Consider the following 17567-nt stretch of genomic DNA (forward strand, 5'->3'; position numbering starts at 1 on the left):
TGCTGAGGGAGTAAGGTGTTGTTCACAGCTATTTAGAGGCCAGTTGTTAACCAATATTCAACTTACTGAAGTGTGGAAATGTAGAAACATGAAGCCACCAGTGCACACACACTGAGAATATGTATGAGCGCTGTGTCAAGTGTAACCTTTGAAATGAACAACATTTGCATATTCATAGGTTGATTTTTCAGTGAGGAAAAGGGAGTGGAAGTAAACATTTTTAACAAGGTAATTGAACTTTTTGTGGAAAAAACACATCAGTGGTGATCTTAGATTCTGGGGGCCCAGGCAGAGAAGCCCATCGAGGGCCTGACAGTTGTGATGACAGTTACACCTAACATCGTATATATGACAGTTACAGGCAGCTGACTGTCCTAACAGTATCTAGTTGTCATACTATGGCAAGAAGGGGGTCTCTATGGAGGTTTTGGCACAGCAGTAATGCACATGGTGCCTTTATGTGGGTTTATAGTTTTCATTGCAAAATGTGCTAATAACAGTGGCCATCAAGGGCCCATTTTCACAAAGTTTTTGGGGATGGCCCCAAACATTTGCCTGGTTTACCTCTCCTGATGGTGCCCCCCTGATTATTACTCAGAGTATTTTTATATAACACTAAGTCCTACCGTATATAGATACAGTATACATATATTTTAAAATCATGTCTGTGTAGTTATATTTCATGTTCACATACCATACACAAATTAGCCAGTAATCACTGCAACATGGCTGTGAGTGCACCGTTCCACTGTTATAGACAGATGTGGCATCTCCAGCATTTTTTAGTAGGAGTTCATTAGCTGAAGATGTTTCTGGAAAAAAACATTTAAGAGACATCTAAATTACATTTAGAGCAGCCATTAGCTTTTGGAACTTGTGGCACCTCTTTCCTTTTCTCCAGCCACTGCCTGAACAGATGAGGGCCGAGATTTTTCCAAGAAAGCGCAATGCTTTTGAGATTGTCTGGCTTCCCAAGTCGGAAATTTGGACAGAAAAACTACTTGCATGTTTATAAAACCAAGGTCATGGCAGTTAAGGTAACTAAAGAACGTTCCCTCATCAGTCCAGGCATCTCTTTGGTCTACTCCTTGGACAGTGTCTCGCTCAGAGCTCACGTCATCTGGATTAGTTTCATCATTCAGGTGCTGCAGTTCTGCTTTTACATGATTTATAAATGGTACAAGAATGAATTCTTCATCATCAGTGGCCTCAGGTACCCTGCATATTCATATCCAGAGCTATTGTCATCAAAAGCCTCTAATATCAAAGAGAACGCTGCTCTGCATTAAACGTGACAGCCAGGTGCTGCACCATCATTACTGTGTGTATAATCTAACATAAACCATCTTTTTATGATTATTCACGGGGCCAAACAGGAAAACAAGAAATTCACATCCCACTCACCAGCATATAACTTACACATGTCCTGTCCTGCTCTCTGACGACCTTTTCGACATTTTGACACCAGAACATTGTTAAAAACAAATAGTTTGAGGAAAAGCAGGGAGTTGAGTGCTGAATTTTATGAAATTATTAAATTAGACAGTATGTTATAATGTCCCAGGTTGTAAAAGGTATGCATTCAAGCAAAGGCCTAGGTTTTGTCTCAGCAAATATGAAATAGAGGGTTTGGAGGTCCTGTGCCATAAAATGTTGAGCGTCAAACACTTCATTACTTACATTCTGGTGAATTTTGATGCACTTATTTCCACAGTTTCTGCATCAGGTTATGGTGTAAATGGTTTTAACTTTGTCAGAGTTACATTCCAATGCACATGAAACCAAACATAAATATTCTAGTTGTCTTGTGTATTCTTTCAGTCTTCCCCACAACTCAGCCTGATGCATTTTGTTTCGTTTTAAATGTCTGGATCTTGACTAGAACTTAAAACAATGCCCCGTGATATGAGTATCAGTTTATGCTGTAAAATGTGGGCTGTGGTGACAAACAGCAGCAGACCTTTCTTTTTACTACAATAGTTATTTTGAATGAAGTGCTGTGATGGAGATTCTCCTCCATCTTGTGATGTGTTCCTTGTTCTGGATAAATGTTTGTGCTTGTGAAATGTAGGAGGATTCACTGGTCTGCAGCTCTTGGCAGCCATAGACGCCAGTCCAACCCAACCATGAAACAACTGAGCAGTTGGGCCAGAACCACACACAGGCATGTTGGCTGCTCGATGGTACTCTATACACAAGGGTGAGCTTAGGTGCCGTAACTTGTGTCACTTCTCTAAAGTGCTCAATACATTAGGAAAAATGCTTATTTTAAATGACAACCATATGACATGATTAACGTTGTTTGAAGAGTCTTAAGAAGCCAGAGAAGTTGAAACCCAGCACAGTGCAGTTAATATCATTTATTTATAGAGATTAAAGAAAAATAATGAAAACTCTTTTTTCCCTTAGTGTAAATTTCTTAAATCTCATACTGCACAGTGGACATATCGTGAAAGCCATATGGACATTATTAATGCATCAACATTATCATCATTATCATCATATAGCCTTTGGGGACCCCTTGCACACACATGAGATTGAAACTATGAAATCAGTGAGGTGTTGCACCAGTGCCTCAGCCTTTCTACAAACTAGATATCACCTTCCTTTCTGTTTTCAATGCCCTGAAGCTGAGAACAACTCTTCAGCAACAAACAAGAAAAAAGGCCAAAAAGCTTCAAAAGGCTTCGTGTGACAGTCATTACTGCAGTCAATGCCTCAAAGCTTCTCATATCTTTTTCAGTACAAACAGGAAGAGGGTTTGAAAACTTTACAGGGGAACATCACCTAAATTATATCTTCCAATATGTTATTTCCACAGCCTAGAAAAGTTCAATATTTGAACTTTGAAAGTTCAATATCAGAGACCAGAGAAGTAGAGAAGTCTCAAACTTGTGATGTCACAGGGTATAAAGTCTGGAGCTGCTCCATAGACAATGAATGGGAGCCTGATTTTGTGGACCTACAGAATGTTTGGTTTTGTTTGTCTGTTTGTTTGTTTGTTTGTTTGTTTGTTTTGGACCCAAATGAACTTTGTTCCATTGTTTGTCTGTATCCATATACTCAGAACAGTCCTCTGGGTGCTCTCACTGCCATCCAGAACATCTTCCCCAATTCACTATCTATGGAGCAGCTTCAGACTTTATACCCTATGACATCACAAACTTGAGTTTTAGCACTCTAGTTTTTGGATTTTGGAGAGAGTTGTTAATTTTCTACTAATAATTTTGGTCCGTCTTGGGAACAACATGTATGAATTTTAAAAATGAGGACAGTTCCTCTTTAAAATCACTTCTCAGCCAATTATTAACATTCCGCCAAATGATCAATAATGAGGCTAACTGCTGGGGGACAAATACTGGAAACAACTTACCGTCAATGAAGATCAGGTACCTAATAACTGGTTCGATGCTGATCAGTTGGAGAACTGCCCGGGCTGTGACTGTGCATTACTACTGAACACTGCTAACACAGTTAAAGGCCTACTGTGTAGGAGAAAGTGGCCTCAAGTGGTGAGGTTACAGAACCAAAACTTCCTCTGTGTGCCAGTCTTGTAGGAGAACTATGGTGGCTGAAACAAAAACGTGAAAACACAAATGGCCCTACCTAGTGTGTGATTTGTCCATTAAGCGCTACTGTAGAAACAACATGATGGACTTCATGGAAGAGGACCCACTGTGTGTGTAGATATAAAAGGCTCATTTTGCAGTAGTGAAAACAGAACAATTCTTATTTTCAGGTCATTATAAATTAATGAAAACATCCATCCATCGATCCATCCATCCATCCGTCCATCCATCCATCCATCCATCCATCCATCCATCCATCCATCCATCCATCCATCCATCCATTTTGGTAACCACTTATCCTCTTGAGGGTCCCGGGGGGCTGGAGTCTATCCCAGCTGACAGTGGCCAAGAGGCAGGGTATACCTTGGACAGGTTGCCAGACTATTGCAGGGCTAACACATAGAGACACACAACCATTCACACTCACATTCACACCTATGGGGAATTTAGAGTCACCTAGCTAACCTATCCCCAACCTGTAAATCTTTGGACTGTGGGAGGAAGCCGGAGTACCCAGAGAAAACCCACACTGACAGCATGCAAACTGTGCACAGAAGGGCTCCCTCCTGGGACTGAACCAGGAACCCTCTTACTGTGAGGCAACAGTGACATGAAGACATCTTACATTAAATAAATAAAAAGTTATAACTGATCTGTCTCTGTAGCGATATGCATCCTGTACATTCAGCTGAATTCCCTGTGATTTGTGTTCATATACAAGTCTTTCACATTCATTTTTGAAGAAAAAAAAGCCACTTGAATTCTGATTTTGAACACATATTGCACCAAAACTCATATATACATATATCATAGTGTATTTAAGCACATAGGACAGACCACCTGTAGAAGTATGAGTTCATAGTGTAGGACTACTACACAGTTTTTTTAATGGGTTCCAAGTTTATGAATTCTCTTAATGGAGCAGATGAGGGTGAATGTGTTTTGCATCACATCTTTGATCCACTGGCTGTGTGATGGAGGGGTTACATTCTTTCGTTAAAATGAAATTGAGCGTCTAACTAATAGAGAGGAAAAGGCAATGACCTTCTGTAAGTGAGCAGGGAGATTGGAATCATCTGGAACTGAGAATATACCAAAAATTGGTGGATAAAGCATAATATTACAGCCATAAGTCTTGGAAATGATGTCAAAAAAGGATGATATGGGATATAGGGTTTACGTTTGGGAATATGCTTGCAAGGTAAGAGAAGTGTAGCAGATGTAGCACAGTTTAAACTGTACTAAGGTGTGTCTTAAGTACATTGCAGAGGCATGCACCCTAGAAAGGGCCATATCCCGTTCCTCATCTGACAGCAGGACCCCAAGATCATTTCAGCCCAGTGGTGACAAGAAAATGGCATTGTATGTTTCAGCAAACCACAGATACATTTGTACATTTCATATGTATAATATCAACATCGTAAAGTGGCATAGTTCTAATAACGTGCAAATGAGCTAACTTTGTCATTGTCATTCCAACAGGTAAAACAGCCATGTCTGTAAAAAAAACAATAGCTTTTTGTGCCACTATCCCAATTGGATAAACTGCAATGGCTCACTTCAAAACACCCCCGTTTGGTGCCCAAAAAACAGCCGGAAACACAGCAATGACTCACTAAATCACTACCGGTTTTGTTGTTAGTTGGTCTCAAACAGTGGTCTGCAGCTTGTCAGGGACCTTACCTAGGTGACACAACATCTACCCTCCCCTCCACCTCCTGATGACAAATTCAGCTCATCTACTACGTCACTTTTAAAACACTGATATGATCCGAATGAAACATGCAAATATATAATATTCATGGTTTGCAGAAATGTACAGTGAGAATATCTTATTTAGATAACTGGGCTGAGTCGGCTGCCAAGCTACATACCACTGTTTGAGAACAAGTGGCAACCTTTGGGACTGGAAAATGAAACCAACATGGAATTGCCAAAAACTGTGGTCATTTGTGTGACCACTTGAGGCTGGCTCCAAAAGACAGTCAACCTCCATTGACCCCCATGTTATAATGCCCAACTCTACAGCAGAAATCAACATGTTTACAGCCTGGTACAAAAAGAAGTTTTGGTCTTTATAGCTAATTTCCCCCTTCATGACAACTGTACACAGAGTGAATTTTGTTTTATAACTCTCCCATTTACATTTTATTAAGGCTTAAAGTTACACATTATTAAGGGATCTCAGTAAGATCCAACCCTCACTCCTCCACACTGCCAGCCTCTTGCTCAAATATGGTCATCTATGGCTCCAAAAAAACAAGATGGCGAAATGCGGAAATGCTAAACTCGAGTCTTCCAAATTGGAGTCCACAAACCAATGGGTTGCTTTAGCTTGTTTTTTTTTCAGTCTATGTTTAAGACCAACAAAAAATAACACCAGTTGTTTTGTAGTGAGCCATAGCTAAGTTTCTAGAGGCGATTCTGCCAAATAAAGTGGATGTTTCTTAAGTGAAAAACATGATCTTTTCCGAATTATAATCAAATGGTTTTTTAGGCCTAAACATAACCACATGAAAACCACAGTGTACTGATATGTAAAGAAATATAAAGCTTTGATATATTTGCTACAATAATGTACAAATGTTACATATCCTCAGTTTGCAGAAACGTACAATGCCAGCATTTATTCTGGTGACTTGGTTGATAATTTCCCCATTGTTCATGAGTATGAGATGTAGAGGGTTTTTACTGTATCTGGTGATGACCTGAGCATAAATCATTGAGACTATACTCTTATTTAGAATATTGATTTTAACAAAAAATCCAGGCAAGATAATGTTGGGATAGTTGGAAAATTAGAAAACTTCGTGTCCCCTTCTAGCAAGTCCCTGATTTGTAAATAACAGAAAAAAAATGATATTAGTCCAAATTTTCTGATTAATTGTTCAAAAATGACAAAAGTGTTATAATTTACAGGTTCCTAATGCTATATGTACTGCAGTCATACCATATTTAAAGACCTTTGACATAGTTAAAAAGCTCATTGTTCACCATAGAAAAGTGAATAGAAATGTTCTGAATACCCAGCACAGGCTCTTTTTGAGCTGATTCACAAAGTGTAGTGATGAGTTGCAATTATATTTCCATTAATATTTTGAACAATGGTAAAGATGCACAGAGCAAAGCAGGGAGTGAATGTGGAACTCTATATACTGTACATCATGAAAACAGCTGGCCTGTGACTCAGAGTGCATTATCACATAGCCTGCCAAAAGACATATTTATAGCACATGTATATTTACATATGAACATCTGTCCTGCCGCATCGGTGACATGTTTGGAAGTCTGTGTTTTTCCCTGCCCGTGCTGTGTCCTTTGGTTTGATACTGATCATGATAGTGGATCTGAGGGTTGTTTTTCTCATAAGGTTGAGTACTGATCTTAACTTTTCTTTCAGGATGGCCTTCACAGAGATTTTTTTTCTTATCTCCCTTATCTCACCATTTTACCCATTGCCAGCTGGGAGAAGAAGACCCGGTGTGGGAGGCAGCCTTCTGTCACTCTGACACAGTGGTCGTTGTTGATGGGCTGTATCTACAAGAGCAGGGCCTTAGTGCTGGTGCTGTTTGTCTCTTAAAATATACTGGCATTTGTCCTGCAGCTCTCCCTTAAAATGCCAAGGCTTCCTATTGCTGGTGGAACCCTTCAAATGGCTTGCAACACAAGACTCCATGTGGGTCAGCCATTACACGGCATAAGTAGTTCTTGCCATGGAAGAGCTTAGAAGATTTGAAAAGTATGCTTATTTGGCATTTTTTGGCAAACAGTTTACAAACTGTTGGCCATGTGTGTCAAAGCAGTCCCAAGACTGCTCTGAAAATCACAATGTAAACCACAATTAAGGTGTGTTGCTGTTTTATGTTACTGTCTTCTCTGTGGAGCTCTTACACCAAACAAAAATACCACTGACTCCAAACTTAACCATATTGACAGACAGGCAGCTCTTTAAAACACACAACATGGGGCTTAAAATGAGCTGACGCATTTAAAATAGACAAATCATAGGCAAGGCAGATTTGTTTATTAGAAACTAAAAAATGACAGTGAAAGTTATACAAGTAAGTTAAAGGAGCAGTGTGTAAGATTTAGGGGGATTTAATGGCAGCTAGTGGTGAGGACTGCAGAATGCAACCAGCTGATACTTCGCCCGGCTAGAATCCCTTCAGTATTCAATGTTCAGGGAGTTTTTATCAGTGGCGGCAATTTCCTCAAAGGTCTCTTCCTCTCCAGAACAAACAGACCAGATGATTTAAACTGTTAAATACATTGAATTAAGCAAGGTCACGTTCTAAACCAGTGTTTCCATGGCTCTATATTATAAACAAAAGAAAACACACTTATATTATATTTCATTTCTTCCAGTATATCACACTGAAACAGAATACATTGATCAAAATGCAATCTCAAAATCTATCGACTGACGACAAGTTCGCTTCATATTAGCTTTGTAAAAATGTATGCAGTCATATGCAGATATCTGTTTAAAGAGATTAGCTGAAATGAGGAAATCTTGGCTTGGATAGCCGCTGGCTACATCAGATCACCCTGAAATACTGTAGTGACCCATATTTGAGTCTGACCCGCAGCCCTTTGCTGTTTGTTGTGCCCTCTCTCTCTCCCCTCATTTCATGTCTGTCTATCTATCCTGTCTGCCAAAGACAAAAAAAACAAAATCATTCTGGAAAATTTCACTGATAGTTTAATGGTGCAGCTATTTGCTCTTAACTATAATAACCCTGTTGTTTTATGTGGTGTTTTCTTGCTATCTATTGAACTATTCAAGTGGAAAACATCAGAAAGCATTGTTCAGCATCATTTAGATCTAGACACACATGCTTGGTGTTGAATGTCAACCCTCTTTGCCTTCTTATGTTTCCTCTTGCTCTCTGTTCAACTAACCAATGAAGCCTGTTCTTAAGTACACTGAACTTTGAGCCTTACGTATGTACGTTATTTCGCAATAAATAAAGAACCAACATGAAAACATCATGTGACTATGTGACTGAGGCTGCAAACTGAATTGCCCTGTGGGGATAAATAAAGTTGTTTGAAGTTGAAGTTGAAGTTGAACATCAGCTTTTACTTGGTCTTAACCACGTGAGAACAGATACACGTCTGAGTGTGTTAGTGGATTTGGAAGTCTTGATTAAGATGTTTGATTTAATAAGAAACATATAAAATCTGTTTTATAGATTACATCATCAGAAAAGCAACCTGGAGCGTTGCTGGCCAGTTCACTTATGAGTGAACGTTACAACATCATAAACCCTCATCCATGTGACCAAGCCTTGGCTTGTTACCAAGCAGTGCATGTAGGCCAAGGATCCCTCCTTTTGATGCACACTCACCTTGATGTTGTCCGGGACAACATTAGCCCATTAAGCCAGGGGGACAGGAGTAGAGATCCTTTAGAGGCCAGGTGAGGAGGAGGTGAAAACCAGGCGGGCTTAATTAAGTTAAAATAATGACACTTTTTAGTGTTGACAACTATACTTTGCTATTAAAAAAGAAACAATGTGCATCTCTCCAAGGTGCACATGACAGTTACATTAAAGGAAATCAGGATTAAAATGTCTGTTTATCAATATTCTATGAGCTCTGGCAGAAAATGATATGCAAATGTGCATTATCTCATAGATAGATAGTTTATTTGTTCTTTTCCACTGGTGGTGTACAACTTCGACATACTGAATGCATATCACAATACGCAGGACATGCAAGAATTAGCACAAAAGAGACAAAAACATGGTTGAGCATGGATTGGCATTATCGGGTTATATTAACACTCTGGTAAAGACCTCCTCCTCAGTGAGGACTTGAAGTTCCGACTGGAAACCTTCATGCTGTTTGTGACCTTGAATTTTCACTTTCGCAGATTTCCCTGTTTTTTGGGGAAGACGATCTAATGTCTCAGCCTTGGCAATTTGCCTCTTAGAAACCTTGCTCTGCTCTCCCACACATTCCCGCCTTTATCTCCACCCTCTTTCAGCCTGAGGGTGAGGGTAATATTAGGCTTCATATACTATCAGAAAAAGTAATAGTGACAGTAAGTTGTTATTGTGAACTCTTGCCAAATATTTATGCAGGGAAAGTATAATTTGCATGTCGGTTTTCTCACTGTGGAAACGGCGAGGTTTAAGCCAGAGCAAACACAAATGAGGCATTTTAATGTCGCTGCACTGGAATACTGTCATTTTATTTTACAATAGAAAGTCTTAACATTAGGAGGCAAGTTAACGAGTCAATTTCAGTGAGCACAGCTTATATAATGTCTCTCTCTTGAAAAAATAAAGTTGCTGAATTGTGCTTAAGCCTGCTGAAATGGGTTTCAGCAGGCTTAAGCAAGGCTACAATAGGGCAAGAAAATGCAGGTGTTAAATGTTTCTGTGGGCGTTCTTATCGGGGACATTTCTGTCTGGCAGTCTTCCATGGCCTTCATAGTGCCTGTTCCTGCTGGAACAAAATTCAGTCCTTCAAGAATGGACAAAAAAAGGGAATGACCTTAAGAGAAGAGAAGAGAAGAGAAGAGAAGAGAAGAGAAGAGAAGAGAAGAGAAGAGAAGAGAAGAGAGAAGAGAAGAGAAGAGAAGAGAAGAGAAGAGAAGAGAAGAGAAGGACATCAAGGCGGCTCTGATGTTTGCCCAATATGTGGTAATTTTGGATGCTGCAGGTCACATGATGTCCTTGGTTGATATACTGTACAACCACTGTGATGTGTGTAATCTGGCTTTTTTTTTTTTTTTTTTTTTTTTTTGATGGACCAATTTCAAGTGTATATTTAAAGTAGAGTATTTAGTTCTGCTCTGTTAGATAAAACATAAAGTTTCTTTTTTCTCATGTATGTTGACAGGTCCGCCATTTAGCCTACTACATTACTAGAAATGTTTGTTTTAAAGAATTTAACATATTATTATGGATCTACTGACAGGAGCATTTGTGGCACCTATATTGCATCACAGGTGCAAACTCTGCAATCATTGATTGTACTTTATGTTCCAAAGTCCAGCACAGCATGGGACCACCTGTGTTGCAGTCAAAACACAGAAAATAATCACAAAACTTGTTATTTTTCTATTCCTGTGTACCATTTTCTAAATATTAGAGTATCCATTTTGTATTGTCAGTACCTCAGTTTTTCCTCTTTCTTGAAATTTGTTTTTCTTAATTCAGATGTTGTTTACTAATTTCAAAAAGTCCTTCACAGCAGACAACACAAACTGCCTATCTACAAGCATTACACAGATTTAGTCTAAATTGTCTTTTAGTCTGGGTGATAGCAGTCAGTAATGTGCTATGTCTCAGTTTTTCTTGCACATTTTATGGAGGAATGGTGGGAAAGAAATAGACAAGAATAGGTTGTTAATTACTATAAACAGTACAGTATATGTGTGCATAAATTTGAAAGACTCCAAGATTACCTTAAAAACTCTATCACTGACTGAAATAATGCAAACTATGACTGCATTTGCTTTTAGATTTCAACCTAATTTTGAACCTAATTTGATTAATTAATTATTAAATTAAATTAAATTAAATTAAATTAAATTAAATTAAATTAAATTAATTCAATTTGCTTTTAGATTTCAACCTAACTTTGAACCTAATTGATATGCTTGACTGATTAAGCAAAAGCATTCCTAAAAACACCTCTCTTTAAGCTGTGACACCTTCTTAATGAAAAGTTTGTAAGCATTGTTGCATCTACTGAGACCACAGTGACATTGAGGCAGTTTTCTGCCAGAACTTAAATACAATCTGACTTTCCTTGTACTCAGCATCTCGTGGCTAATAGAGGAACTGCATCATAACAATGCACTATGTACTGATGGTATGCAGACAGTTGCAGTTGCCCAAGTCCAACCAATTTTTCATACTTCTCCCATCTGGCCGCAGATACAGGGTACTGAACTGGAAAAAAAGCCCATTTTAAAAGAAGTTTTGTCCCCTCAGCCATCACAGCCCTAAACAAAAACATGTAGATTTAATATTTCACCCCTGTACACTGTCTACGTCATGTTTATGTTTATATGGTTTTTCTGTGGTATGTGTGGGAGAGGGTTATTTGTTATTTGTTATCTGGGGAATATGTGGGAAGAGGGTCTGTTATCTGTTATCTGTTATATGTTGTGTATGCTGCCCTGAAACCAACAATGATGTGTGAAAACAATTATCCCCCTTGGGACATTAAAGAACCTAACCTAACCTAACCTAACCTAACCTAAAGTCAAAGAGTAAATCATCAATGATTTCAACAGGAAGTGGTGCACTTTGATGTATTATTTTTCTAAAGGTAACTGTGATTTCAAATTTGCACATAATGGATAAACATAAAATAAATCACCAGCTAAAGAGACTAAAAGCCTGACACAATAGAAGTTAATGGAATTTTGTTTGTGGTGTTCAAAACACTGAGAAATTACACAAAACTCTGTGGGATTGAGTTATTGTTATTTTTTCCAGACAGTGCAATACAGACACAAAGCCTTTCAGTTCAACACCAGAAAATGGTGCCAACTACACGTATCCAACTACAAGATACTGCTTCTTCAAAGACCTGTGTTATTGTATTTTAGCCCATTGCAACAGCCCAAAGAGGTGGCAATAGACTGGTGTACAAGACCAGGCAATTCCTGCAGGATTACACAGCCTTTGCTTTAACCTCTGACCTGCACTTATTTAAACTTTAATCACGCTTAAAATGTCTCATCATTGTTCTTACAAATCAGACATCTACTGTACAGTATTACCTATGCCTAATGCCAGGACACAGATGTGTTCATGCTGAATAAAAGGCCAATCATTTTGAAAACAAGGTACACATACTGTATGTATGGACACCATACTTTTCTAATTTGTCCTTCTTATACATCTTGCTGTTTTGTTTTTTCCATTTGCTTTAATATTTTTTTCACTCATTTTCCAAACAGTGAGAGTCACCAGCCAAAATGACACATTTTGCCAAAACAGTAAAAACATGCAACAAAACTCAAATATTTCCATCAAACAACACAGCTTGTGGTCAACTGAATATATTCTGTCAACCAATTACACAGTGGACAACAGGATGCAAAATGCAGCCATCAGCGTGATTCAGTTTGACCTTACAAATTAATGCTTACTGCCTGTGCTACTTGTTGATACTTTACACTGCCATAGCATGTGCCAACAAAGGAAGCAAGCTGCATATCACAGCATGTGTGTTATTCTTTTCTCCAAAGATGTTGTGCTCACTGACGGTGTACCTGCAACTCTCTGCACCTGCACGTTTTACACGTTTTTGAAATACTGTAAGAGGCGAGATTCTCTTAGAAAGTCTTCTTCATTCATTTTATTACATTCATAATTCATTTTTACATACCCTTGGCTTCTTTGATCCATGCTTGTAAACAGCAGTTCTGTGTTAACTGTTTTGGAAACGCATGTGAGAATTGTGTGAAACCAACGAAAAGGTGTCAGCACATTTGCAAGAGAAGACTTCTGCTGTGCACAGAAGGTGATGATGAAGATCAAGTAGATCCCATTTTCATTAAGAGTGTCTTAGAAATTGAGAAAAACTGTGATGGGGCTTTATTGCTAACTTCGCAACCCATCCATTCTCCAAAGCACAGAGGTGGGACTTTATTGACCTCTCAGAGGACGGGGTCAGCGATGTTTGTATCAAAGCTGTTGCCGACCTTCAGTTAGTTTACATCTGCTTCATATTTGCTCGCAGTCAGTGAAATCTTTAGTATAGAACAAACTGTAAATTAAATTTACAACCCCGAGTGTAGAGTGTTTATGTAACTGCTTTACCTGTCAAATAATTATATTGGCAGAAGTACAGTAGTCCATGCAGTGAAACTGCTCTTACAAACAATATGCCAATAAGAGCAGTTTTGTCAGTGATTTTCTGGTTTTGCTTTTTTTTCACTCATTTAAAAATCATACATCTAATATATTCTCTAATAAAGCAAACTGAGATTTTTTTTAATTCTGTGATTCTCTAACAAAGTTTTTATTACTTTTTAATAAGTAATTAGATTTTTTTTTTTTTTTCAGACTTATTGCAAGAAATGTGGAGAGGGATAATATGAGCTAATGAAGTCTTAACACCTAAACATATCAAAAAAGGTCTATGTTGTACCAAAGTCAAATATGACATTAATGAAAATGAAGTATGAGGAGGTCTACTGTTTGTAATTCAGCACATAGTTTCATACTAATAGTCCACAAAATCAACCTGAATTGCAGGACAGTCACTTTGAGCAGGCCTGGTATACAGGTTACTTGTCAGAATAATAAAATCATACTCCTTGTTAATAGATAAATACTTTCACATCTTGCACAGCAATACAAGGAACTGTACAGACGTTATGTTTTGCATCATTTGAAGTTTTACTAGCCGACAACGGAGAGTTTGTTCACTGTAAAATGAATATGGCAAGCTCTTCAGTTTAGTGTTTCACTCTCCTGCACAGCTGAACACAGGTCTAACTGAGGGCCTCTTTGCAAATGTGAAGCATTTAAAATGTGTTTTTATTTGAATGAATATTAGTTTCAAAAGCATCCATTTCATCTTATAAGGGTAATTTAAAACACAAAATCTAGGGTTATGCCAAGTATCCCCCCCCTCAATAGGATATTTCTACATTATTGAAACTGGCTTGGTGAACCTGTTCAAATCAGAACTTTAGTTCTAGAGTTGGTCAGGTTTAGGGGTTAGGTTAGGGTTTGAAAAATCTTTACGACCTTAAGATACAAGAAAACACCTGCCACCATTTAAGACATATTGTGGTAAGAGAAGTTTGTTTTGATTCCACAGGGATCATACAGAATATTACGAAAACAGTAACTGGACAGTAACTGTATCATCTTTGCTCTGCAGGCCTCACTCCTTTAACCCAAGGCTATTGCTCTCATCCATTGGCCTGAGTAGAAATTGGCAGTGTATTCATTAGTTATGGTTGACTTCAGGCAGCTATCTAAACAACTATGTTTGATTTAAGAGAGTGATAAAATTAGGTAAACCACCGGCTTATATTTAGCAGGGACTGCAACGTGTTAGCTGGGCAGTTTAAAAAGGACACTGGAAAATAAATGACCGAGAAACTGAAGTTTAATGTACTTGAGTAAAACATTTTCGAATGTTGTATCGAAATTTTCTCAACAAAACTTTGCATGTGCAGATGTACCAAATTGACATGCAGGTTGACAAGGGCCCTGGATATTTCCCGGGATTATTCAGTGTTGTGTAAGAGCACTAAACAAATTTTTGTTTGGTCCGCAAAAGTTCTCAAAGCAATCACACTAATTGTTGCCTGGGTGACTTTGGTGGATCAAGAAACTGAGCCAATAATGATTCATCACATTAAAAGTGATAGCAATGTGACAATATAAACTAATTACATCTATAAGTGAAAAATAAAAACAAATGTCTAACTATTGTCTGGACTTACTTTTAAAAGTTTTTACGATTTCTTTCACCTTCTGTAAGAAAAAGTTCTATTTTACTATTTACTATTTTGAACAAGGTTAAAAAGTTCTCGCTGTGGCTTGGTGAATGCACAGTATGTTGCAAAACAAGAGTTCAAATCTATGATCAAGCCTCACAGTTTTGTTTTGACAGTATCAGCTTCAGTAAAAAATGAACTCTTTCGAACAGGCAACTTCATTCCAACTTTTCTCCATTTGACAGGTGCGGACGGGTGTCAATTTAAGGATGCAAAAAGTTTTCAAAAACCTGCACATTCAGACGATATATACTCGGAGCAGGACAGGAGAACACGTGAAAGACATTAATTTGTCTCTGAGAAATTTAAGGAAAAACTAACATTAAGTGTCTTAGAACGTCTTAGTAACAGCTTCAGTTTGCCTTGGCGTTGATCCTACAGGTCTATGGGACAGTTAGAAGAATGAAGAACATTCCTCCAAAAGATATTCCCTCATCCGGTGTTTTGACGAGGATAATGGTGGAGAGTGGTGTCTTACACATCAGTCCAAAATCTCCTATAGGTGTTAAAATGGGTAGAGATCTGGTGACTGTGAAGACCATATATGATTCACATCAATTTTACACTCATCAAACCATTCAGTGACCCTTGGTGCCCTATGGATCATAACATTGTCACCCTGGAAGAGACCCTCACCATCAGAATAGAGATGTTTCATTATAGGAAAAAAACGATAACACATAACTACTCTGTATTAATTTGCAGTGACCCTTCTCTCTAAGGGGACAATTGCACCCAAACCATGCCAGCAAAATGACCCCCCCCCACAGGATAACAAGCCACTGGCTACCCTGACTGTAGCAGTCAAGCATTCAGGTCTGTACTGTTCTCTTGGTCGACAGCTCACATGCATTCGCCTACTTGTTGACAATATGGTGAAGGATGACTCATCTGACCATGTCACTTTTTTCCACCTCTTTGACCAGTGCCGATGGTCTTTGTACCACTGAACTCTTAAATGTATCTCTATTATAATGAGGGGTTTATCTATACGCAGATTGTGACACAAAGGTTCCCTGGACCTGGATGGATATTCAGGTCTTTCCTTTGATTTTGTCACCTTTGCTAAAATTGTTACTGTTACTGTAATTGTAGTCTTGCTCACCAGACCTTTCTCAAGAAAAGAAAGGTCTGGCTGGGCCGACTCTCACTTTAAGATTGGAGAAAAAAACGCCCCGGCTTTTTTTTATTTCTTTCAACCAATCACAATTGTTCTGGGCGGTGCCACAGCAACGGTGCGCTTGCAAAAATATTGCCGGGGGGAAACAGGTTTTGGTGTAATAAGCCCACAAAAATATCGCCTACAGGACGCCAACCATGGCAGAAAAATGGCTACATCCCCGCAAGAACAAACACCGCAAAAGTTAGTAAAGGACGTGTTGAAAACTGCTACACAACCGGAGGTGGTAGGGCGGGACTTCAGCGGGTGGCTCATTCCGCCCAATGAGAGGCTGATCTATGCAGCGAAGTTCCGCCCACTCAGACTACTGTAACTGATACTGTCTCATGACCTTAAAGGGACAGTTCACCACAGAATCAAAAACACATTTTTTTCTCTTTCCTGTGATGCTATTTATCAATGTAGTGTTGTGTTTTCACATGTTGGAGATATCGGCTACACTCTTTTGAATATAATGAGACCATAGCATTCAGCTTGTGGTGCTCAAAGCATAGAAGTACGTAGCCTACCAAACTACACCCACCAACTGTGTCACTGCGTAGAAGGAAGCGTGCATCGACTCATGGACAAGAGGCTCAAGCTCATGACAGTGTGAGATGTAAAAATGAATGACATCCTCCTCTGGTGAGTTGTAACATTAGCTAGCTCAGTGGTGATAGGTGACCTAAATGTAGATCCATGCTTCCTACTGAGCAGTGATACAGTTGGCGGGTTAGTGTGCATCTACTGCTAGCTCACCTAGCACCACTGAGCTAGCTAACAGCTCAGCTGAGGAGGACGCCATTAATATTTACATCTTGCACCGTCTTGAGCACAAACCTCTTGTCCATGAGTAAATGCATGCTGTGTACTGCGTAGTGATACGGTTGGTGGGCTAAGTGCAGTAGAAAAAATAGTTCCCACATGAAACTGCTTGCAACAAGGTTTGTGGATTATCTTTAGTAACCAGGTCATGATTTCTGGAAAGAGCCATTGCTGCTGAGTTTTTTGAGATGTAATTTTTTTTTTTTGGAGTGTTGAGCACCATCACCTGAGTGCCACCTAGTTCCATTATATTCAAGAGAAGGCAGACATCTCCACGGCCAATATCTCCAACACTGCAACTCACACCAAAATAATTTTCACTGATAAATAGTATTGCGAAAGAGGAAAGTCATGTTTGATTTTTTTCATTTTGGGTTGAACTGTTCCTTCAAATATCTTTAAATACAACCTTGGCATATGCAAAAGTCAATACAACAGTGCTAATACACAAATGTGCTTCAAGTTTGAAAATAAATTTTTGTTTCAATCAAATGGACCAGGAGGAGTTGTGAAAAAAAATCCA

The sequence above is a fragment of the Epinephelus moara genome, chromosome 3 (assembly GCF_006386435.1).
Source record: "Epinephelus moara isolate mb chromosome 3, YSFRI_EMoa_1.0, whole genome shotgun sequence".
NCBI lineage: Eukaryota > Metazoa > Chordata > Actinopteri > Perciformes > Serranidae > Epinephelus > Epinephelus moara.